Source organism: Nomia melanderi, chromosome 2 (genome assembly GCF_051020985.1).
Source record: "Nomia melanderi isolate GNS246 chromosome 2, iyNomMela1, whole genome shotgun sequence".
NCBI classification, from domain to species: domain Eukaryota; kingdom Metazoa; phylum Arthropoda; class Insecta; order Hymenoptera; family Halictidae; genus Nomia; species Nomia melanderi.
The window spans coordinates 6,770,141-6,795,116 of NC_135000.1; the positions used below are offsets into that span (position 1 = coordinate 6,770,141).

At 40.6% G+C, this 24,976-nt stretch overlaps 1 protein-coding gene across 4 annotated transcripts in view; it reads right to left on the reverse strand.

Annotated features, from left to right (window-relative positions):
* Ecr (ecdysone receptor) overlaps nt 1-24,976 on the reverse strand; it is a 233,166-nt gene that overhangs the window by 121,674 nt on the left and 86,516 nt on the right. The gene's annotated exons all lie outside the window — the stretch shown is intronic.

The window sequence follows — 24,976 nt, forward strand, 5'->3', positions numbered from 1 at the left end:
CAACTAACAAACAAACGAATGGAGCATCGTGGGACGTCTGCGATTCTTATTTCCTCGTGTTTTAAACGTTTGAAAGTCGAGAGACTCGAGTAAACAGTTTTGAAAGGTGCGCGAACATTTAATTTCTCTTGACAACAGATTTTTCTGAGTTCTTTTTTTACTCTCTTTTTCTATTTTCGGCTTGTTTCGAAGCATTTATATTTCTACTTTTTGTATTTAGTTCCAGTTTATTGTTTAGAACGTGTTTTATTTGTTATGAGGATTTTAAATCGAAGAAGTTAGATTATTTGAGGCAATTAAAATGATTTTTGACGGCTCGAAGGGAAATGGAACAGAAATTTGATGGACAAAGGGGAACAAAGGGTGGAAATTTGTTGTTCGAATTTTTCCTGGGGCGAGATGCGAATTTCAAAATGGTTCCGTTGCTCCCGGGAACGATGGAAATTAATTTACGAGTACCAGACGCGTCAGAACGCAGCGGAATCGGTTACGCGCCTGAAAATAGCATGTGTTCCGAAAACATTTTCGGTATCCGCGAGAGACCGCTACAACCTTCTTTGTAAACGAGTGGATATCCGACCGTGAACGAAATTTGAAATTCGTGGGAAATTCGATTGAAGTTTCAATGAAATTTTGAAACTAGCTCAGAGATATTTGAAGATGATTCGAATGGAATTCGATAGCAATTCGAAAGAAAATCGAAAGAATTCGAAAGCGATTTGAATGAAATCTAACAGAAAGTTGAAAGAAAATCGATTGAAACTCGAAAGAAGTTTCAAAGAATTTTAAACGAACTTCAATGAAAATTTTCGAACGAGTTTAAAGAAATTTGAAGAAAGTTCAAAACGAACTCAAGAGAAATTAAAAATAAATTTGAAAGAAATTCGAAAGCAATTCGAGAGCAATTCGAATGAAATGCAATAGTAAAATGAAAGAAATTCAAAAGAAACTTCCAAGTATTTCAAGTGAAATTCAGGAGAAGCTGGAAAGAAATGTCATGGCTCGCTTTTCCAATCCCGTTTCCACCAACTGTTCTCCGCGAAACTTTCCAAAGTATTTTTTGATTAGAAATGTTCGACCCGTAATGCTATTTCAATTAAAATTTCTCGCTGAAATTCGAGAACAGAGAATTTTAGATTTAGAACGGAGAAACGGATAATTCCAACGTTGCCAAAATTCCTCGGGTTATTTCAATACAGCGAATTCAAGTTTCTTTCAATAATTTAATTAGAAAAGCGGAAATACGATACGAAACTGTTTTTCCTAATGAATACTATAAAAACCACTGCACTTTTGGTGTTTTATATATTTCTTTAAATTCAGTGCATTCTGCGCAACTCGTGCATTTTCAGATTTCCCATGGATGCATTGAAAATCCAGAGTTTAGCATTCACCGTTCAATGTTGCGGGGTTTTCTGCATTTTGTAAAATTGTTAGCGCTATAAATTGAAAGTCTTGCTTTCGGTAGCGACGAGGAGGTCTCGTTTCGACGCGGAATCGATAAACCTTGCCAGACCGGTCGCAAATTCGCTTCTTTAATGCGGCTTTGCCCTAACGAGCTTAATAACTACGTGCAAGTACCGCCGGAGATGTTTACGGGCCCCCGTGAACCTTTCAGAACCGATCGGAAAGTTGATTTCTTATACCTTACTTTCGAACGCGTCTTAAAGAGAAAATATTAATAAACAATGACGATGAACCACGAAAATACGAGAGAAATAAGAAGAACGCGATTTTCGAAATAGAAAAACAAGGGAAATAAAATTGTAGGAACAGAAAAACGAGAGCACTGAAATTTTAGAAGAAATAAAATGAGAAAGATAAGCCCTTAGAGAAATAAGAACGCGATTTTCGAAATAGAAAAATGAAAAATAAAATTGTAGGAATAGAAAAACGAGAGCAGTGAAATTTTTGTAGAGATAAAATGAAAAAGATAAACTCTTAGAAATAGAAACAAGGAGAAAATAGAATTACAGGTACAAAATAAATAGCAATAGAAAAATGAGAAAAATTTAATTTCAGAGACAGAAAAAAAATAAGAAAAATAAAATCCCAGAGATCGAAAATAAATAGAGAAAGGAAACTGGGGAAAATAAGATGTCAGTAATAAAATACGAAAAATGAAATTCTAGAGATAGAAAATAAATAGAAATATAAAAATAAAATCTTCAAAATAGAAGAATAAGAACACAATTTTACAGGTAAAAAAATCAAATTCTATAGATAGAGAACGAATGGAAATAGAAAAGTAAGAAAAATAAAATTCTATAGATAGGAAACAAGGAGAGGTAGAATGACGAGAAAAATAAAATTCTAGGAACGAGGAAATTATTCAGCACCCTCAGAACATTTTCTAAAGATCCAACAGACTTCCCAGAAACTCCCTTTCCTTCAATAGAATATCTTGCTACTTCTCAGCAGGATTTTCCTAACCCCTCGCGCAAGTAGGACACCTCTGAAGAAAAAAAGAACCGAACAGAATTTCCTTCGGTGACTCGATAAAATATTTTCTCCCTGAAATTCGCGGACCTTCGTCGAACTTCCGATAGAATCTTCTTCGCCGGTCGACCGAAAGTTTCGACCATCATTCAAATACTGGAAAACACGTGATCCGAATCGGAGGGAGATTCAAAGGGATCGAAAGAGAGAGACGTCGAGCTTATCGCCGGTGTCGAACTCGGCCGGGCACGTTGGAAACGACGTTAAGCCCGCTAAATGATCGATTAAAGGCGGCGGCACGTCAAAGGTCCACGTTCCATCGCGGCTAATTGCGTTCCCCGTCGCGAGTGTTCGAATCCGGTGGCGTCGATCGGTGGTCCACGGTACTAATCCTTTACGGTTCGAAAAATTCCTTGTTTTTCACGCTGAAACGTGTACTAATGTTTTTTTCGCGCTAAATGTACCATCAGTTGCTGGGAACTTGGCACTCGTGACGTCATAGGGGCGGAGACAGTTGCTCGTCGCGCGACCCTATTGGTGGGCGTGAGCGTCTTGGCCAATCAAGCGTGCGCCTTCGAATCTGACCATTTAGACGAGAGTGCCAAGTTCGCTGCAACGAACCTGGCATTGTCGCTTGAGTGGTTAAATTAGGAGAGATTGTTACTGGTTCGTTACTGTGTCTGTTGTAGATGTTTCTATTGTATAATTGAATATTCTGTGGAGATTCTATTTTCTGATGGAATATTGCGTGAAACTTTTATTCTGTAAAGTTTCTATTTTATAATAGAACTTTATGTTAAATTCCTAGTTTATGATAGAATATTCTGTAAAATTTCTGTTGTATAACAGAATAATCTACAAAATTTCTACTGTATAATAGAATATTCTATAAAACTCCGAATAATAGAATATTCTATAAAGTTCTTATTTAACAACAAAACATTCCTTAAATCCTCATTTTACAACAGAATATTCCACGAAGCTTCTATTTCACATCGCAACAACGCTGAAAATAAATCGCAAACGATTGAAACCAACTCTAGATCTGGATTGCAGCGAATCGCTGGGCCCAGGGATCAAGGTTCGCTCGGGTCCGGCCGAGGAGCAGAATCGCCGTGCAAAATCCGCGGATCAAAAGCCGACCGGTTCGAAAGGGAACGAAAAACGAAGAGACAGACGGAAGGAGACAGAGGCCTGGGTTAGATGATGGCGGGCCTGCCACGGTTTTGATCCCGAAGGAATGTCGTTTGCCGTGAGAGAGAAACGAGAACCGGCGGGTGGGGCGGCGGTGGTCCAAGATAAGAAAAATCAGCGACGGAATTTATGCTCTCCCTGTGCCGGGAGCGAAAGTGCGCGTAGCGGAGAACAGAGCCAACGTAATCGGCCTTGAACCCGACCGATCGACCGACCGACCGACCGACCGGCCGGCCAGGATCGGTGATCTCGGCCTGGCGACTACGTCCTGATAAAGAACGGTGGGGGCGTTTAACACATTGCGTACCGGTAACGAGAAATCTCGTTTTTACATAGATACTTAACTATGCAACTTCGCTAATTACCACGACATTGAAAGAAATAAAATTTTATTCGAATTGGTTATCTGTTTAAAATATATTACATAACAATATATCTGAGTTTTTCTGTGTATAGTGATATAAGCTGACCTTAGTGAAAATTGCCATTACAATTCAGCAACTTCGCGAATTACCACGGCATTGAAAGAAATAAAATTTCATTCGAATTGATTATCTGTTTAAAATATATTACATAACAATATATCTGAGTTTTTCTATGTATAGTTATATAAGTTGACGTTAGTGAAAATTGCCATCACAATTCAGTTTTTTGAAAATTAGCCGGCACGCAATATGTTAACACTAGATATCGAGCACTTAAACTAACCTTTGAACATTTCTTTACGAATGCAAACGGACTTATTAACCAGTTAATTGTGGAATTTAGTTGGAAAAACCTCTCGTTCTGCGAGCAATGAAAAAATGGAGCGTGTACTCGTCGAACGCAGGGCGAATACACGTAGAGTATATTTTAATGAAAGATCAAAGCGAAACAAAGAATTGCATATTTATGTGAAAAAATAAAGAATTCATCGCTGAAAGAATTAGTATCGTGTCAAGCTTTACGATGACGTGTGTACTCGTCAAACACAGTTAACTGGTTAAGACTTCAATTGGCTCGTATGTCAGTTTAGGTGTCACCAAGTCAGCTTCATTAATCATTTTTTAATGAAGAATCTGTATCTTTGCAGCAATTGTAAGAAGCAGTTAGGAATTGGTCAAAGAAATAGGTGAATAGTTTTGGTATCGTTCTATAGTATGTCCAAGGCAAGCGGTATTTGTTAACATCTGAAATTATTGTAACTTTGTGAAAAGAAATCGTAAAACCGTACGTATGGGCCCACTGTGAAGCTTAAAGCTTCTACTTTAACATCACATCGTGATTTTGTTTTGAAAAACATTTTACAGCATGTACCAAACAAAAAATGGGGATACTTTTGATCAGAGCAATTGTTTTAATTCAATTCATTCAAACGTGTGTGAAAACTGTGAAAAATTTTTCTCTTGATTGATTCTACCGCAGTTGTGTAAACTGAAGCTTCCCCTTTCCATCGACTCCTTAAACTATATTTTACGATTTTTTCTCGCGAAGTTATGGCAATTTTATGGACACAATTTTTGTTAGCCCATTTATGACAAATGGTTTGCGACTTACATGTATAAACGTTCGTCCACTGAATCAATTGAACGAAGATTAGTCACTCACCTGAAACAAATACACGAAACATTAATCTCCGGCAGTGATATTCGTTAAACAAATATTTCTAACTCTGGTATATTTCCTGTTTAAATGTCTGCTCAAGAGAATACTTTCTCTCAGATCATTTGAGTAATTGAATATAACTATAGAAGTGTCCCAATAGTTTCGAAATGGTTAAACTATCCATGCACAAAGTTAGCTTGACCCGTCAACTCTTCGTTTAAGTTCGATAAATAAGTTTTATTTACAAAAGTGAACAGTCTTGTTCGTTCCCAGCTCGTAAGGAGCCCTGAATACGGCGATGGTACCGTGCCAAAAGCCGAGACACAACGAAAATAATGTCCGCATCGCGAAAAAGCCTTCTGTCTTCCGCGACAGAAATTTCGCCAGCATTGTCTCCTGAATTACGCGTTGTTTGTCGGCCGATCCGTTCCCCGGGATCGCTGTATTTTGATTTCCCGCTCGACGATACTTCCCAACGTCGCTCTCCGCGGATCGTAACGGGCTATAATTGTCCACTATTCTCTTTGGAACAATTCGACAACGGATTTATGGAAACGATTCACACGCCAAGAAAATCTTGAGTGCTTTATGTGTTATTTACGTGTCGTCGGACAGAAGTTTTATAGAATATTCTATTATACAATAAAAGTTTCACAGGATATTCTATTATAAAGCACAAACTCTCCAGAAAAGTCTGTACTACAATGCAAATTTTGCAGAAAATTCTATTACAAAATAGAAACTTTACAGAATGTCCTATCATAAAATACAAATTTCCCAGAAAACTCTATTATAAAATAGAAACTTTACAGAATATTCTGTTACGATATAGGGATTTTTCTGCATATTCCATTATTTTGTAACAGACAATAACGAAGCAGTAACAATCTAACGACAGACCTCCGAAGGAAAATATTGGAAAAACGCAGCGTACGCTCGTCAAACGTAGTTAACTGATTAAGGGAGAGGCAAAACTTTCCGTCAGACTCAATAATTCATCCGCGCCGACGGTGGGACATCACGACGGAGCCTACCTGCGTTTCTACACCCAATTCCGCCGCTGCGGAATGCGGCGAAGAACCCGTGGAACGTGACCGGGAAGTTTGCGGGAAATTCCCGGCGGCCGTGGAAGCAGCTGAAGCCGAAGAAGGCGAAGAAGGAGACAGAGGAGAGTCGAGGGTGACCTGGTTACCCTTAAAAGGACCTTGCCACAACTTGCAGGAGCTGGCTATCGGATTACCGCGTCGCCTTTTCCTTTCAAGACCGCGGCAGCCGCCATTTTTACGGGCGCCGAGCGACAGGCGACGGGCTCGTTTCCGACAACGCGACCTTGTTACGTCGAAAACTCGAAAACGGGACGCATACGGTCGAAAACAATAATACAGTCGGATTCCTTATGGAACGAGGAACAAAAAACGTCTGTTGCACTTTTCACGTGGGACGTTTCGTTCCCGAGAGAAACGAATTTGATGGATCGACGCCAGTGCGAATTTTAAAGAGACTGCGCCGGAATAACGCGAATGAGAAATTTGAGGCGAAATTCTGCTTGGTTTTGGCAGTTCCTTGTATATTCTCTTGGGTGTACTTTGGAAAGTATAGAGGAATTTAAGTTTTGTAGTACAGTGAACGTATAATATTTGATAAAATTGAAGGAGTGGTATATTGTGAGTTCAGAATTGTTGATCTTTGAAGTTCTAAACTTCTGTAAGTTTAGAAGAGAAAGTGGTAGAATGTTATGTCTGGACACATTTTAAAGATTAAAGCTTTTGCTTTAGTTTTCTGTAAGTTTTTGTCTATGACGTTTCTCCCTTGTGTTGTGGGTGGCAAGGTGAATATTGGGTTTCAGTTCCGAAGTTGAACGCTTGATATTCGAAGCGTTGAGCAGGATAGTTTGGTTAATTTTCCTGTCAAACTCCCTGAGAACCCAGTGGTTCTCAGTTGAGGTTATAAGAGGGATGAGGAAGATAAGTTGAATGGTGTTTGAGGGATGTTAGATTTAGCATCAGTTAGAATTGGGTGAAACGTGGAGTGATTATGTTACGTAGGAGTCAGCGGTTCGCAGTTGACATGGCGGTAGAAGATAAATAAATAAATTAAGCGAAGGAATTCCTGATTACCGGTACGGCACAGCTGAGTTGCGTAAAATCGCGAGCGGATCGAATAAAATGGAAATGAAAGTGAAAGCGCGGTGATCCGCGGCGCCTCGTGGAAACCGGCCACTCGAAACCGCGGCAGAAGGAAAGAGAGAAAGAACAAAGGGGCTAAAGATCAGGTCCGGGACAGTCCGTTGATTTACGAAGCGAGTGATCCATCGATCATGACCGGGAAATGTTGGAATTACGCGGGACAACGCGTGTTTCACTTGGAAACGCACACTCTGAACGATTTCTGATTGCAAACCTCGGCGAACGAGATGAAAAGAGCGTCGAATGATCAGATTATCATCGATTTGAATAAAATCGAAATTAACCTCTCAGATCGAACGTCGCAATACTGACTTCAAACTCTGATATCCAAACTCGAAAGTCGCACACGAGTAACTTAATTACTCGAATCGCAAGAAGCTTCTATAGCTTCCTTCTGCCGAAGAATCCAATATTTCGATGCATAATTCCCTTATTACATAAACAATTTCTATCAAATTTGAAAAGTTGGACGATCAGTTGATAGACGAGATCACAAAGTGCCTGAGGTATGTCAAAGTTTGATCTTCCATCGGTTTCAAATTAACATCCAGAGATTCTAAAGTCGATAAGCAACACTATCAGAACGGTTTTGTCTAGGGAACATGTTTATTTTTCACATTTTTAATGAAAATTGAATGAAAATGTTTAGGTGTACGTGCATGGTAGACACGAGGGAACGTGTAATTACCGAGAGCGACACGTATAATGAAAGGGTTGATGGATTTAGAGGCGGTGCATCGCGATAAAACGGCCGCAACCCGAAATATGGAATAACAAGGCGCGCCGTGACCTTTCCAACCGGGATTACGGCGAACATTCTCGCGTACGGCCGTCACGAACCCGGCAAGAAGAGAGCCTGGAAGGCCGGGTATCGATCCCGGCACCGTCGCCGGCCGCCCCTTTCCCTCGGATTGCAGCCACCCCCTCCTCGTGCACGCGGAATCCGCACACGTGGATCGAAAAAGGCAGACCCACTTTTACACCTGCGCTGCTTTGCCTCGGGATAACGAACGCAGGATTTCGACGGGCTGAGAGAAACACTCTGGCGCGTCCGGCGAACTGTAAACGGTCGCCAGTGGTTCTCAGTTGAGGTGATAAGAGGGATGAAGTGGATAAGTTTGATGATAGTTGGGGGATGTTAGATCTTGTATTAGAACTGGGTGAAATCTAGTGGGATTGGATTTTCTGGGAGTCAGTGGTGCTCAGTTGAGGTGATAGTAGAAGATGAATGTGTTAAGGGTAGTGATAAATGAAGTAGGTAGGTTTTAGTTGGACGAAGGTTGAGGAATATTGGGTTTGTATCAGTTACAATTAAGTGAATTGCGATAGGATTCGGTTATGTGGGAGTCAGTGGTTCTCAGTTGAGGTGATAGTAGAAGATGAATATGTTAAGAGAAGTAATAATGTAGATAGATAGGTGTTAGTTGGATAGTAGACATGTGACGTTAGCTTCGATTCTAATAGAGATACAGTAAATGCAAGGGGATTCTATGTAAAGAGACAGTGGTTCCCATTAAAAATGATAAGTGATGAGGAAGATAAGTGAGACGGTAGCTAACTGACGTTCGAAGTGACAATACGCAATGCAATAAAATGCAGTAGTCAGCAATTGTCATTAGAGACAGCAAGAAGAGATCCGACAAAAAGTGAAACGATAATCAAATGACCTTAGTTCTGGTCCAAATCAAACCAGACCAAACCAGCGGCTATCCACATAGAACCCAGTGGTTCTCATCGCATACCAACAAAAACAAGCATCCGATCCAAACGTCATCAAACAATTCAAACAACCCCTTAAACATCAACACTAGCTCTCAGCACAAAATCACATCCACCAACCCTCAAACACTCAAATTTCCCTCGCACCATCCCTTCGACCTCAAACCCACAAACCATCAAACCCCCGACAAACCTACAAAACCAAGAAACCCATCAACGTCATTCATCAAGATTCCAGCCGACCAATTCTCATTGCGTCATCGATCAGGTGCATCAACCCAGTTCCAGCCGCACGAATAATCCCGGATGGAGGGAAAGGGTTACTCGAAGGCATCTCGCGTTTCATTGGCGAGGAAATCGATCCAATTAGCGCTGCCTGATGAAGAGCGGAGAGCGGGCAGAGGGATGAACGGAAGAAAGTAAGCACGGAGAAAGGGAAATACGCTCGCGGGTTAAATTATCATGCGAACGTTCGAGTGCCCGTGCAATTAGCTGATGAGATTTTCTTTCTTTCTTTCTTTCTTTTTTTTTGGATGCTGGGGGTGGGAGCGGAGCTGGAACTCATCTCTTATCTAACCGGCGACGCCGACGGAGCGGAAGCGCTTGAAAAACCCCCCGAAGGCGGGCTTGTTAACCGGCCGATCGATAAACACGGTTCCCAAGCCGCGCTCGATCCACTCGCGCTTTCGCGGGACGAAAGAGAAAGATGGACTGGTTTCCTCGGCGCGTCCGTTGCCCGTAACGGGCGCGTTACGCCGCGATCTCTATGCCAGCAGGTTCCACGCTCGTATCGGGGACGTCCCACGCGTCGATCCTTGGATCGGCGATCGATTTCCATCCGACGGATGCGAACCATGGAAATCAACCCCTTCGTTTGCGTTGGACAAACGAAGCTGGGGAATTCGAAAAATTAGGAAACTGTAAGTAGAGCAAGTTGAACTTTGCCACGGTGGTCACCGATGACTGCTTCCAAATTGCTGAAGAGCAATTACAATAAGAAACTTGATCTTGAAATATTTAGTAATATAAGTAGCTAGATTATAGCGTAATATGAGTATTGTAATGCTAAATCATTAATAATTATTTTCAATATCATTTGCCTTTATTAAAGAATGAGCATTACTATTCAAAACGCTAGAAATTCTCGTGGCAATTAACGTGTTAACCCTTTGCGGACGAATGCCGACATTTCGGCGAGATGAAATTTCATATTCGAGATACTAAGTTGCGAACGAATGATTTAATTACTTGGATAGTAAATGACCAGTGTATAGTTCCCTTTTTTCTATTGTTTAAGCATTCGAAGTGTAGTTTAGTTTCATATGTTGCAAGTTTTGTACTTTAACACTAGATTTACGGACGTTTGTTCTATACTATATTCTATTGTTCTTAGAAAACTGCGCGTTCGTCTATATGAATGGAGAAAACTGTAGCTTCAAAACTAGAGCATTGCAATGCGTATTCGCGTAATTGCACGAATAAAGATCGACTTAAGCTATTACTAAATATTGTTTAAAAAATTCAATATCCGTCAAATTGACGGGTTCCGTAAACCTAGTGTTAATGAATCTTCGTCCGCAGAGGGTTAATGTACAAACACAAGGAGACTTCTCGAATCACAATGACCACGTTACGATCTTCCGAAGAAGTTCGAGATAAATCATTCTAATTTCTCAGTGGTGTCGGTGTTCAGTTCGAGACGCGAACGTTCGAGGCGAACACAAGCGCGCCGCCGTTTCACACGCCCCGGCGGGTCAGAAACGGTGTGCATGTCCGAGGAAATGACGGCCGCTGCGTCTAATCGGTAATATCGGTGCAGGCGAACGTACACGTGGCGCAACTTCGGTTACACGGTGCAGTTTATCGACCAACACGGACGGGAAAAATCGCCGTGGCGGACACTTGATCCTATTTTCTTGCGCGCGACATACACGCCGGGCACAAGCGCGCCCGCGAAACAACCGTGCTGTACGGTGGCCAATGAAATTGCATCATTATATGCACCTGCGATAGAATGTTTCCCCTTAACCACTCGCGCTGGAAAGACGTGCCACGCACGTCGAGACGTTTCTATTCAAAAATTCTCAACGATATCTTTCACACATTGGTAATCTCGTTGCATTACGCCTATTAGATTACTTCGAAATGTATCACTTTATAAAAAATGATTAACAAACAAAATTAGTGTACATATCAGTGTAAAATAGGTAAAAACAAAATTGATCGCAGGAGACTTTGCCAAATTTCGGAATTCATTTCCAGCGCAAGTTAAATCACTGCCACGCTTTTGGTTTCAAAATTCCATCGAGAAACGCGGTCTTTTAGTTTAATTGTTTGCTTTAAATTGTTCAATAAAGGATTGTACAGAAAATCAACTTATGTAGAGTGTTACGTCATTTTTGTTCAATGTGTTACTGAAGAATGAACTTTAGGGTGAAAAACACTAATGAGTCTCTATTGTTTGAAATAGAATCATTTTTATATTTTGTAAAGAATGGTGAAGCAAATTGTTATATAGTCTTTTATTGGGAAGTAAAGGTATTAGTTAACGTGATAATTTAAAACTAAAGATATTCAGTATTGCAATGATTTTATCTTTTCTCAGAGTTCTCTTTATTTTAGACAATTAATTTAGAGGTTAATCACTTAACCAGTTAGTTTTAAGATGTAACGGGTTATAACGTGGTAATGATTTTATATTCCTTCAGAATCTTCTTTGTCTTAGGTTATTAACTTACAGTTAGAGGTAACAGGACAATGTTTTTATATTCCTTCAGAGTTTTCTGTTTTACATTATTAATTTACAGTTTAATCATTTAACCAGTCACTGTCCAGATTCAACAAGTTAAAGGTAACACGACAATGATTTTATATTCCTTCAGTTTTCTCTGTTTTACATTATTAATTTACAGTTTAATCATTTAACCAGTCAGTTTTAAGATTCAACAAGTTAAAGGTAACACGACAATGATTTTAAATTCCTTCAGTTTTCTCTGTTTTACATTATTAATTTACAGTTTAATCATTTAACCAGTCAGTTTTGAGATTCAACAAGCTAAAGGTAACACGACAATGGTTTTATATTCCTTCAGTTTTCTCTGTTTTACATTATTAATTTACAGTTTAATCATTTAACCAGTCAGTTTTAAGATTCAACAAGCTAAAGGTAACACGACAATGGTTTTATATTCCTTCAGAGTTTTCTCTGTGTTAGATTATTAATTTACAGTTTAATTATAATGCAAGATAGAAGCCAACGATTCGAGGAAAGGAGCGGAAACTCGAAGTGCAACGAACAGAGGAGGCGATTGTGCGTCCGAGGATCTTTGTGAAGCAACGATAAAGTCGAGGGGAGACGACACACCGGTCGGCGAAAGGTGGGAGTGGCAAGGGTCGCGTAAAAGCCAAGGTAAAACGGAGTTAAATTAATCTCGAGCCCACGCTCGCCGCGCGGGAGAACAGCGACCAATCGAAAACGGCTGTCGATTCTTCGAAAGAAGAATTCGCTGAGCAAACCGTCGGTTATCTAACTCTGAATTATCCGAATAACAGATTAGACGAATGAATTCTTACGTTTACAACTTCGAAATGAATCAGGTGTTTTTCATTTAATCAGATATTATTTTATTTTAACTTGGAATATTTCTTTGTCAGTTTCACTTGTGCATTGAGATTATCAGAATGTCGAATGTTTTAAGAATTCAAAGGCGTTTGGTATAGTTTCTGAATAGTCGATTTGTTTGTTAAGTTGATTTATTATGAATGTATTTGTTAGGTTTGTTTATTATGGGTAGTGCATTTGTTGCGATATTTATTATGAATTTATTTTTAAAAGGCATCAAATTTCATCCTATATCAAATGCTGGTGACCATTTTGTCAATGATGCTACGTTTTAGAATAATCATGGTAAATTTATTTTTAAAGGCATAAAATTCATTTCTACAACAAATATTAGTTTCCATTTTGTCAACGATGTCTTTTGGAATAATCATTGTGAATTTATTTCTACACCAAATATTTGTGTCCATTTTCTCAACAACGTCTACATTTTGAATAATCATTTTTTTCCACGAACGATCCGTTTTAGTGTCCCATTAACCGCTAACACGTTCGCAGCGGTTACAGTTAATTGCAGAAGGTGAATATTGCGTGAAAAACAGCGAATTTCTAGTGCAAAGCCTGTAGAACAGTTGTGGTCCCTGATCGAGAGCATCAAGGACACAGGGACGAAAACCACGCCAATGTCGGGGATCTCACGAGAGCCCGTCGAAAATAAGTAGAAACGGCCGCGCGAGTCGGGCAAGTTCAGGGTGAGCAGGAAGCAAGCAGCCGCGTGCCAACGTTCTCTAAACAATCGGTCGGGAATAGCAGTTTCGAGCGGCGAGGAACTCGAAAATTGCAGAACAATATTGGGTTGAGTCACAAGGTTTATTGTTTGGGTGACTGTAACCTTGTTTCTACAGCGAAACGTAGAAGCATTGTATTTCTAGCACTTGGTCGAATTAAAATAAACATTAAAATAAAAATTAGTGAAGCAATCACTTAGAATTGAAGATATTGAAGACAATTACAATAATGTAAAACGATTGACACTGAATAAGAATGTTTAATAAATAAGCAAATAGAATAACCTAAAAACTATGATACCAAATCATTAACAATTATTTCCAGAATGATTTACATTCATCACGAAAAATATTAACGAACTCCTCACAACAGTCTTCCAAAGATTGAAGTACAACAAATGCCTAATTTAACACAAAACAGCAACATATTTACTGCTGTATACTATTCATTTGAATCCACCGAAAATCTATCTCGAACAACACTATCAATAACAGTAGTTACTATCAATTACACACAAACCCCGCGATATTATTAACGTCAATCATTATTAAACACGAACATCCATAATTCCGGCGTTAATATTTAATAAACCCAAGACAGCGCATCAGCCTTCCTCTCCGGCGCCCATAAATAATCGACCACCACAGTTCCAATCTACCGGTGCGGCGTGTCTGCCGTGTAAAAACAGAATTGGATGTAAGTAGAAAATGCGGTATTGGTCGGACGCGATCGGCAAAAGGAGAAGGAAGCGTAAAAATAGAGAGGGTGATGGAAAGGTGGTGTACCGGTATGATTTCTCAGCGGAGGATGGCGCTGTCGGTCGGCCAGGGGGTAGATCGCGTTTTGAATAATAGAGACTGCGGTCTATTTATGCCCTGAAATCAATACCCCCGCGACTATATCGTTGCCAGAACACGCCGCCAGACCGTTCGCTGTCGTTCCTTCGTTGTTCGCATGCACGCTCCACTTGTGAACGCGTCTCATTGTGCTCGACGGAACCGCTCCTATCGTCGACCGTAAACCGGGCTCGGTGTTGTTCAGGCCCTTTTCAACTGGTCGCCTCCGTCCGCCATTTTGTCGGGGCTTTCGAACTTCTGGAACGTCGCGGACACCTCCCGGACACCGAGCCGCTGCGCGCCAGCGTGATCGAGCGAGAAACTGGCGATTCAAGCGTGATATTTATTCGAAGAACTCGCTCGTCGTTGTTTCGATGAGAACCACTGTTTCTCGTTGGTTGTCGTTGATGATTTTCAGGAGATTAATTGTAGATCTTACTGATAGCTTTGGAACTGTTCTGGTAATCTGGTCAGTTGGACTTACGTTGAGAACCTCTGGTGATTTATTAGGGATATGGGAATGTTTGTTTGATAGAGGATAGAGATGATGTTCAATCTTTGTCTATGATGAGAACCACTGTTCAGTGTCAAGCACAAAGGGACAAGATCAAATGAGAATCACTTCGCATACGATCGATCAGCAAGTGCACTTCGTCAGCGACGCGTCAACTGAGAACCACTGGTTCCAGTTAGCTACCGGAATGGTTGATATCACTCTAAAACGCGTTTTCGTGTCCCGCGTCCTCGCGAGTGTCAGATCAGCAATTAGGATTCGGTTGCGGACAAGTCCTGCTCGGTTTATCAGCGAAGCACCGGACTCGAAAGGGTCACCCGGTATCGGCGCCGAGTAACATCATTAGTTTTCTACAAATCGCACAGGCATCCGCAAATATTGATGCCCGTTAAGCAATCAGACCCATAACCTCCATAAGAGCCCCGGCGAGAGGGTCCCGAGGCGTCCTTTTTGCGCGGATCGCCATTAATTACAAGGACTTACTCAGCAGTAAGCGAGCGTTCGTGAAAAGGAACCGGTCGTCCGCCAAACCAGAATCCGCGCGGAGCCGGACAAAGAGGAAGAGGGGCCTTCGAGGAAAGGAGACGCGGATATATATGTTGCTTTCACCGCGAAGCAATTAGGGACGCCATCCAGGATCGCAATTAACAGGCCGTCGATTATCAAGTCCCGGAGAAAAATCAAGAATCCGTAGCCTGTTTAATCCTTCGTCCTCTGATCCCCTATCCCGCCCGGGCCGCTTCCCGACCTCCGAGCGTTTTATCAGAGCTGCGGATCCTTTCATAGCAGGCACGATCGCGTTAAATCGTTGAGATCGGGTTGCGCGATGCAATAACTTTGCCACCAGGTTTTCCGCAAAGCTGAATTGCTAACTCGGTTGCAGATAAGCTCGGACATTGTAGCTGGGACACTCGGTGCTAAATGTTATCCCCTAATCTAGATTTAGTCTGATCCCTATATAGATTAGTCACTCGAACTCTGTACACTTGATTCTCATATCTAACTGCATATGACTGACCCAGCATTTGTAAACAAATGGTAAATCATTGATAACTGATGGACGCAGATAATCCATACCCTAACTCCACAGTTAGCGCCATCCTAACTAGCACTAATACCTTAAAAGTCTCAAGCTTTACATTCCCTAATCTAGACCTAGCCTGATCCCTACATAAATTAGTCACTCGAACTCTTTACACTTGATCCTCATACCCAACTGACTATAACTGACCCAGCCTTTGTAAACAAATGGTAAATCATTGATAACTGATGGACACATAAATAATCTAGACCCTAACTCCACAGTTAGCATCCTAACTGGCACTGGTACCCTAAAAGTCCCAAGCTTCCCAGAATTCCAATCCCCAGCAATGATCCCCTGACCTATTCCCAAGTCAGTCTCTCATAAACACTACCCTAAAACCCAAAGCTTCCACACAGTCAACGTTGATCAGCTAATGAAAACACAAGCTGAATCCTAAAATAATCCGATTAGCTACCGTACCAAGAGCACCAAGGCGAATCGCGAAGCGTTCGAAATTCCCGAGTCCCAGCCTAGATCCCGAGCACAATGCAGGCGTGGGCGGTGGGGCGAAATCTGCGCGTGCACGTGCGTCGGGACGCAAGAACGCGAAGAATACCGGATATGGACTAGACTACAGCCAGACAGCCCGGAATGGAAATCAATACAGTCTCAACACTCGTCGGCTTCTCTCCACCACCCCCGACCGTTTTCCCAACCTACCCCATTCTACGTCTGTCTCTGTCCTTCCCGGGCTTTTTATCATCCGCCACCCCGCTCCAGTCCCCGGACCAGCCCCGACAACCCTCTTGTCTTTCTTTCCGGTGGCATCATTGGCTGCCGGAGCAGTTTCCTCGGCCTAACGCAGATTACACGCCGCCTCGCACAATGGATCTCACTGGCCGGATGCGCGGGGATAGCAGCCCCGTCTGCTGCCTCTTTTAGCACTAGCTTTGCGGACACTTATTGTACAGGGTGTTTCAAGAATATGTGTCATGATTAGCGCAGCTGAAATTTTCTGATCTCTGCTGACAAGAAGTGGCGAAATTCAGTTGCGAGGATTACAGTCTCTTTTAGCGCTAGATTGGTGAGCACTTACTGTACAGGGTGTTTCAAGAATATGTGTCACCAATAGCGTAGTTGGGATTCTTTCGTTTGATGACTGGTGATAGAAAGGCAAAATTCATTCTGACATTGAAGGAGTAGAAATCTGTTATTGCAATTCTATTCATTGAGGAGGTAGAAATTTGATAGAAGTCCTATGGTTTACTTCAGACCTTTGAGCCATCCTAGTAGCGGTCGGTAATGTTTTTTATACTATTCTTTGCGAAGATGCTCTATAAAAATTGTATCATCATTTGATTATTTTCTGCTTCTGCAGACATTCATTATAGTACTTAAGTGAAGCTATTCATCTTCAAGATCATTTCGAATATTCAGTGCTTCAGATACGAATAATTGCGAATCAAAAACTCGGAAACCAGTCGTTTCGACTGGCACGGTAGTTCTAGTGTCAATCGATCAGACTTATAAACAAAACTCATACTCTTCCATCTCTTGGAAACCCTTGTTGCTGCTGTATCATCTCTGGAGACCAACTCATCTCGCAATTTCTCCTGGCCGCGGTCCGGGGAACTCAGTTCGGTGCGCGGACTCGTCGCCCGGCGGTGCGCTGGCTTTTTTAATCGACCGGAAAACGGGAATCGATTCGCCACTGGGTCATCCTCCGATTCTGTCGGTTGGATGGATCCAGGGACAGTGGAGGGGGCCGACTTTTTTGTATCGACTCGCGGCCTGGTTTTCAACGCGGTTTCAAGCTGGGATTGTGACTGTCGTTGACAGCGGATCTTTGTGCGATTGCCAGCATGACGCGGAGAGAGTTAGCACGTTGGATGCCACGAGAAGTTTTCGGATTTTCTGTGTTGCCTTGTACTGTTGTTCGCAGAAGATGTTTCTTAAGCATTCTGGATGGTATTTTGATTATGTTAATCAGAAGTATTCCGTAAGTATTAGAAAATATAGATTGTAGGGCAGATACTTGCAGAGATTATAAGTAGATTTATTATTAATGATTAGACAGTTACTAAATATTCTTATAAATATTTCTATTTCATTAGTAGTCAGTTGAAAATATAGAAATAAAGAAAAATCAAAAATTTCTGCTGACAAAATTAACGAAAACAAATTATCTGCAAAATGTAGGATCTTTTAATATTTTTGCCAAACGAAGATGGTTTAAAAATTCATTTTAAATATTTATAATAATTCAATTCAAATAGAAATAAGAAGACAATGGAAAAATCATAATTTTCTGGTGATAATGTAAGATTTTTTAATAATTTTGCCAAACGAAGAAACGACGATTTAAGGATTAATATTCGTAGAAATCTAACGGATCGAGGTATGGACAATTTAGTTAATCGATTATTCTACCGATTACAAGACACCCCTGTCGCTGAATCTGAGTTTCAGGGTCCAGTGGAGGAACAACCGTGAAAGATAGAAGTGATACAGCCCGAGGATCGTCGGCCGAGCAAAAACAATGCCGCGAAAGGGAAAAAAAGGACTGCGGCTGGCAGAAGATGAATCATTGTTCCACGAATTCGTCATGGGAACGTTATGCAAAGGTAAGTACAGGAACCGGGGATGGTGGAGGTGCGACGGATGAAGCGATCCGAAAGGTTCCCGTTGTTAAAACGAGATAAAGAAGACCAAACATGGACTTGCCGGTGATTTCAGATGGCGACTGATTCGCGATCCTTTTACGGCGCGATTGCGCTGCTACGACAGAGTCAGTTTCGCGACACGATCCCTTAGACTGCCGTTTCCTATGCAAAAACTACGATCATTGGTAAATTATTTGATCTAACATGAGAAAAGATTGATTAAAACTTTACCATTATTTCAATTTATCTATTACTAAATGAATTTAATAATATTCATTAGGAAAACCATCAGAATTATTCCAATTACGATTTACCTATGTTTTAATTAATCTATTGCTAGACGAATGTAACAATATTCAATAAACCATAAGAATAAGTTTCCTTAGATTTCAATTAAAGTCGTTTAACCCTTAACCCAGAATGAAAACAAACTAAGCTTTCCAACGATGCTCATCGCAATTAATACAAACGGAAACCAAATAAATTGAGGAACTAATTTCAAAATGTCACACAGTATATTATGCAACGTTTATTATTGAACTTCAACTATTCCCATTTCCCTGCAATCTCGTTTCGACGTTCGCCAGCCGGGTGCGAAGGGTTAAACGATCGAAAACATTTCGGTCGTAAGGGTTAACGCGAGAAGCTAGGGTAAGGTCACGGACGAGGTCAGAAGGGGGTAAGAATTCACCGGTCGTGAAGAGGGGTGAATCACGAGGGGTGACACGCGGTGGCCGCGCGGCATGTGGTCGAGAGGCACGGTGAACCAGATATTCGAATGGCATCGACGGCTCGGCCGGGTTGCCGCAGAGCGGGAGGAGCACGGGGCGGGGCCGGTGGCAGGAGGGGGGAGGGGGCAACTGGGTATACGAGGTAGTGGGTATAGAGCGGGGCGACGACGGAGATATCCAGGTCACAAAACAAGTGTCGTAACCGAGCACGCTGGCACATGCTCCTGCGAGCACGCTCGCGTCTCCTCGCGCCGATTTCGAGCAGCGAAATCGGTAGCTTCGAGCACCGGAACGTGAGCCTCGAAACTGATTCGATAAAAGCGAAAGGAACGACGGTGAATCGTGTTCTGAATCGTACGGGCGTGGGGAATGGGTGTGGTTCCGCGAGTCACATGCTGACTACCGCATGCTGATTGGTCTGGAGGCTTGTGGGCGGAGCCTGGGCGTGGCTTGAACCTAACTAGGCGAAGGTCATGATGGTTTTTAGGAGGTATGAATTATTGTTTCGCGAGGAGGATGTTTTTGAGTGTTGATTTAGGAGGAAATAGGCCGGACTATTGTTCTGTTGTTATACAAATTATTGGAGTATGTTTGTTAGGGTACAGAGTGAATTTTATTGTTAGTGATTAATCTATTTGAAGAAAGAGCACTGGAAAGATGATTCACGGAGTGGTATGCTTTGAAGTAAATCGGATAGGAACGCCTACTGGGCGTGGCTTGGTTGAATGGGCGGGGTTTAATAGAAGGGGGAGTTAAGACGATGTTATGAGAGAATTATAGTGGAGTAATTTCGAGAGGATTGACCTATTAAGTTAATGATTCTTATATTAGCTGGGACAAAAATTGGTTTATGAATGCAAATTGTTGCGAGTGAATTTTGAATGGAACTAACTGATTAATCATTCATCGAAATTGATGTTTCACTTGAACAGAATCGACACCGCGAGCGATTGACCGGGGAGTTGGCTCGAAATCACGATCGCAGTTCCGTGGGACAGGTACGAGGTAATCGAAGCACGTGTGAGCGGAGAGCGTCGAGAATTCCAACGAGCTTTCGCTAACTGTAAAACCGAACGCTTCTTTTTTTATCCATTCAACGTATTGTTCGCCATGTCGCGATCATTGGTCGTCGCAATAATCCGATGAAGAATGGCTGTCGATCGGTATTCCGGAATCATTGAACAGGTTAAGGTGAATGACTAACTGAATAAATCTAACTAAGACGACGCAAAGACAGAAACGAAGTGAGCAAAGCCAACGTTTACATTGTATTTACGAGTTTCATAAATAGATCACGAACGACGATCATTTGCAGAACGAGGAAAATGGAGAAACATTAATTATCGAAATTAACTCCTCGTGATCCTATGTCCAAATTAACTGGTCACTTAATTCCATTCCAATTTTCGTTGAACTCACTTTTAGTCTAATTAAAAATTTAAACCATATCATAATCTTATCATTCCTGTGTTCGATTAATGTTCTTAACCCTATATCACTAAACTGTGTCTTCACTAAAGTCTCTTATTATCATACAGCAATTATAAAAGGGACAAACTTTACCATTTCTTATCTAAGATCTAGAATTCAATGAATCAGCAAAGTGCCATATTAATTACAATTCCAATGAAGTTCGATGGAAATTTCTTGAAATTATCCATCAGTTACGAATGTTTAACACGAAAACTGTCAAAATGTCCCATTTACAATTTCTTCTTCTTGCAAAGATTAAAAATCTAACAGTTGTTTCTCTGAGAATTTCAAGAAATTCATTCAACAATAATTAAACTCAGCTTTAAATCGATTAGAGTGTTAGTAGATGCTCTTGGAGATTCTATGAATTTCAAAAAATCAATGTAACTGCTCGGTAGTTTATGGTAATTGATCTGATTAAACAATGATCAATATTAGAATAGACTACTGTAGTCATTAGAACACTAATATTCCCAGTGTCTCCCAGATATTTCCTCCGCCGAAATTCGGTTTCAGCAACACTTGTCGCAGTGTTCCCGGTCATGAAGGCCCGAAACGAATCGGATGACGGATCGTTTGCGAAACGTGGCTGAGATCGAGGAGAAAGGCGACGCGACGAAACTGTGCGACACGAAGTTTATCGGTGTCGTCAGCTAGCCGAGCGAGCTTCTTAGAAAGCTGTTAAAATGCGAATTGCGTGGCCGTGAACGGCGACCGGCACGGGAAATTCGTCACGTAAATGCCGGCCAATGACTCTGCGCTGCCCTGCGATCCGAACGACTCGCCAAGGTGTCCGTTAGCTCGCCGCGATGGTGAAACGGCGGATCGTCCGCCGCGGCTCGAGCAACTTCAACCCTTACGTTGCTAATCAAAATGATCTAATGATGGAAATACTTCGAAAGAAATTCGCGAGTAAATAAATAAGAATAAACCTCGAAGCTAAAGGTACAAGAAACGGTACTTCAAAGGAATTCTGTGAAATTTCAATGATTTGAACAGTGCAGACTTTGTATAAACATTTTGAACGTGTTTCGATCATTTAATTTGAATTTTAATTGTTTGACATAACGATCTTGACCGTTCTATATGTTACTCGTTTTCTTGTGAAAATTATGTGTGAATAAATTATCAATTCATTAATTATTAATTTTATGAAATTATGTGAAAATTATCTAGTTGTGTTATGATACTTTTTAGTCATTAGTGAGCATCATTACAGTGAATTTGTTAACGAAAGAATTGAACGATGCTAAATATTGTAATGAAAGTATATAACAAACATCATGTCGGGGTCTGAATGGACCCAGGCAAGGTACTGCAAGAGTTAACGCGTCCTGATGTATCATAATGCAATGAATTCTCTGTTTTCTTACTTTTCAATGCTTCCTAAACGACTGTACCGCGGAAACTCGACGCCGTCGAGATTTTATTGCTACAGTATAGCAATAGGTATTATTTATAATAACGGCGATAATAATAAGCCGACACAGGAAACGACGAGCAGAAGTACAACGTGAATTAACGCTGGACGATACGCCGAGCGGAAAACTGAAAATAATAGTAACGTTTGTTACGCACGCGACGGTTCTGATGACAGTGTGGAAGCGCAGGAGAAAAGGCTAAGGAAACGATAAAGGAAGAGCACGTGAAGATAATGTGAAAGAAAATGATGATGCAGGGTTAATGAACGATTCGAACGGCAATTCAATCTTTTAATTGCGTTTTCAGTCGACAGCGAACGGTTAATAATTAATTATTAACAGCTGCCATTGAATTGACAATAGAAAAAATTTCGAAGTTAATTGCAATTGAAATTGCCACTTAGCTGACTAATTAGAATTTAACGATTGTTTGGTAATGAGAAAGCTTCCAAATATTTGAAATTTTTCGATTATAAAGAATAAATTGGAAATGGTGTGCTGTTAATGGAATTACTGATTGGAATGATTAAAATTTGATTAACCTTCGAATATTAAAATTTGTTTAGTTACGAATGAGAGTAACTAAATAAAATATCAATAATTTATATTAGAATGTAATAACTTCAACTATATAATAATTGCAAGACTAAACAATTCCTTTGTTTTTAATTTTGTACCATTTCGTCTGAATATCGACCAGTTTGTATAGCAAATCAAATTACTAATTACAATTATTAAAATCCTATTAATTTTCAAGTATGAACATCTATTCAGTTACAAACAAGATGAAACCCAGAAGGTAATTCAAATCAGTAATAAGTCCAATTACAAAATTAAATACTTTCTTTTCTCTTTTCATTTTGGCCCATTTTCTCTGAATATCGACCAGTTTGTACAATAATCAGAGTACTAATTACAATTATTAAAATACGATTAATTTTCAAGCATTAACTTATGTTCAGTTACAAACAAGATCAAACCCATAAAGATATCAATTATTCAAATCAGTCCATAATGAAACCAATTGCAAAACTGAATACTTTCTTTTCTCTTTTCATTTTGGCCCATTTTCTCTGAATATCGACCAGTTCGTACAATAAACCAAAGCACTAATTACAATTATTAAAATACGATTAATTTTCAAACATTAACTTATGTTCAGTTACAAACAAGATCAAACCGAAAAAGGTAATTATTCAAATCAGTCCATAATAAATCCAATTGCAAAGCTAAATGCTTTCTTTTCTTCTTTCATTTTGGCCCATTTTCTCTGAATATCGACCAGTTCGTACAATAAACCAAAGCACTAATTACAATTATTAAAATACGATTAATTTTCAAACATTAACTTATGTTCAGTTACAAATAAGATCAAACCCAAAAAGGTAATTATTCAAATCAGTCCATAATAAATCCAATTGCAAAGCTAAATGCTTTCTTTTCTTCTTTCATTTTGGCCCATTTTCTCTGAAAATCGGCCAGAGGCGACGCGTCCGCGGCGAGTGAAAGTGAACGGGGCCCGAGTCCGGGCCCGGGGCCGGCGTCGAATGTCGAGCGAACGATTGTAAAAGAATCCCGCACGATAATTTCCGTCGGACGGGGAACGGGGAAGATCGACGCGAAAGATACAGGCCGCGAGAAGGTGTCGGCCACCTTTCACTCGCTAACGTGCGACTGGGCCCCCGCGTATCGGGCCCAGGCCGCTTTTCGTCCACCGAACGTGCTAATTATCGCGCGAGAATGAAGATTCCTGCAGCCAGATATCACGGGTAAAAGTTCCCTCTTTCCGGAACCGTGGATCAAACGCTCAACAATCGAACCGGCCGATCGAAAAACGTTCCGTGGAATTCCCCTGAAAGTGGAATTCTTGTTGGGCACATCCGGTGAAACAGGATGCAGGAACTTCCGGTTCGAGCCAAGGAATTTAACGAGCAAAATGTTTAGCATTTGGAAATTTTAGAACTTTGACATCTGAATTGAAAGTTATTGGGCACTCGGGACGGTTACTGTGGTGATGGTTGGGTCTGTTGAGGCCCAGAATTTTTTTCAAGAAGATTCTATATTGGGATTGAGAATTGGAGTGAAATTGAGTTTAAGGTTCATTGAATAACAGAGGGTAATAACAGTGTAATGGTGAGAGCAATTTTGAGAATGGTATTTTTCAAATTTGGGTTGAATGGGACCCAGAATTTTTTTAATATGATTCTACACTGGAATTGAGAATTGGAATGAAACTGAGTTTAAAGTTCATTGAATTATAGAGGGTAATAGTTAGTAAAGGCAATTTTGAGAATGGGGATTTTTAGATTTGGGCCCGATGAGGTCCAATTCTAGGCAAGAGATGATCTTTACCTACTTTATTGTATCAGACACCTGTACTTCAATTTCTTAACAGTTAATTACACAACTGTAACCATTTTCTATTAAAAAAGTATTGAAAATACACTATTTTTATTCACCAAATTACTATACTGTGTCAAATTAAATATCCCCAGCCTCATAAGTATCATTCACCAATAAAGGCTACAAATATTAAACCTGTTGAATTTCATTAACTTAAAAAGAAGCTACAGTTCACCCTCCAGTGCACGGTTAGGGTCTAAGGCCCAGAGTCACGCATTCACAGCAATAATTTCTTTCCCGACAATCTTTATCATTTGTCTCCTACTAAATCATTCATAATAAATAACCAACCTCACTATAAACCATACTAACTACATTTATCAATAAAGAAACTGCAACAAACTACTAATAAAAATAATCTGCCGAAAAAGTAATACTTACTAACAAAACTATAAACAAACCGCTGTGTCCCTAGGACTGTACCAGTGCACTGTCGGATGA